This window comes from Pristis pectinata, chromosome 1 (assembly GCF_009764475.1).
Source record: "Pristis pectinata isolate sPriPec2 chromosome 1, sPriPec2.1.pri, whole genome shotgun sequence".
NCBI lineage: Eukaryota > Metazoa > Chordata > Chondrichthyes > Rhinopristiformes > Pristidae > Pristis > Pristis pectinata.
In genome coordinates, this window is record NC_067405.1 from 2,126,554 (window position 1) to 2,128,325 (window position 1,772).

Here is a 1,772-nt window from a genome sequence, read left to right on the forward strand (position 1 = left end):
AAGGGCAGCACACTTGGATGTGGATGTGGGAGCAATAGAAGAGAGCGCAGAAGAGATTCCCCAGGATGTTGCCTAGAATGGAGGGCTGTAATTATAAAGAGAGATTGGAGCGGCTGGGTTTGTTCTCACTGGAGTGCAGAGGACAGAGGGGTGACTTTATAGAGGTTTATAAAATTATGAGGGGCATAATTAGGACTGGGGAGTCTAGAACTAGAGGGCACATTTGTAAGGTGAGAGGGGAGAAATGAAAAGGAGTTCTGAGGGGCTGGTTTCTCACCTGGATGGTGGTGAGTATATGGGATGAGCTGACAGAGGTGAGCACAATTACAGTGTTTAAAAGGCATTTGGACAGATACTTGGATGGGAAAGGAAAGAGGTAAGAGATAAGATCTTTATTAGTCACATGTACATCAAAACACACAGTGAAATGAATCTTTTGCGTGGAGAGTTCTGGGGGCAGCCCGCAAGTGTCGCCACGCTTCCGGTGCCAACATAGCATGCCCACAACTTCCTAACCCGTACGTCTTTGGAATGTGGGAGGAAACCGGAGCACCTGGAGGAAACCCACGCAGACAAGGGGGAACGTACAAGCTCCTTACAGACAGTGGCCGGAATTGAACCTGGGTCTCTGGTGCTGTAATAACGTTACGCTAACCGCTACACTACCGTGCCTGCCCTTAGCGCCTGAGCAGGGACTTGAACCCTGCACCCTCAGATTAAGAATCTGATGCTCTACCAACTGAGCTACCCAGGCATAGAGGGATACAGGCCTAATGCAGGCAGATGGGATTAGTGTTGGTAGGTATCACAGTCAGCACGGACAAGGTGAGCTGAAAGGACCTCTGTGCTGTACGGTTCTCGGATCCTCTGACCGTTACCTTCTAAACCGACTGCTGCATCTGCACCTCAGTGACTTGTGTACAAGGACACGCAGGTCCCTCTGAACACAACACTAGCCGTCTCTCACCATTTAACAAAGACTCTGCATTTCCGTATTTTCCTGCTGGAGTGTATAACACCACAACACTGGCACGCTGTTGCCCAGCCACTCAGCTGCCCCACATCCCCAGGAACCCCCTTTGCGTCCCCATCGCTCACACTTACACAGAGTTTTGAGTAATCAGTGAACTCAGATATGTTGCATCAGCCGAGTTGTGGATACACCTGAGAGCAGCTGGGGCCCAAGGACCAGACACTGTGGGGTCCCACAGGGCACAGCCTGACAACCTGACAAGGAGCAGATTATTCACACTCTTTTTTTCTATATAGGTTCACACAGCATGGAAACAGGCCATTCAGCCCAACTCATCCAAACCAACCAGGATTCCCATCTAAACCGGTCCCATTTGCCCACATTTGGCCCATGTCCCTTTAAGCCTTTCCTATCCATGTACCTGAATAACTTAGAATGTTGTGAGGCATTCAGTTTACTCATGAAGAAACATCACTTTATGATCTAAGACAACCACACTAAATAAGGAGGACAAAACTAAACACAAGAAGCTTGCAGACAGCACTACATCACACCTGATTACTCAATCAAACAGGAAAAACTTCCCCAAGGTTTTGCGACATTACCAATGAAGATTGCCAAATCACAAACCTACTGTTTGAGATCATCTGTCCACCAGTACAGTTACAAACAAAATGGAAACAGGAAGGATATTCGGCCCTCAAACAGAACCAAGGTTTCACACCAAGCATTAATAAAACAGCGGTTAGGCCATTCTGGAGTACTGTCTACAGTTCTGGTCACACACCATTTGAAAGAT

General features: G+C 47.9%; 1 non-coding gene across 1 annotated transcript; it reads right to left on the bottom strand.

Annotated features, from left to right (window-relative positions):
- Positions 1–681: 681 nt before the first annotated feature.
- Positions 682–754, bottom strand: trnak-cuu (transfer RNA lysine (anticodon CUU)). Its single transcript has one exon. It is a non-coding gene; the product is annotated as a tRNA-Lys (tRNA).
- Positions 755–1,772: the final 1,018 nt, after the last annotated feature.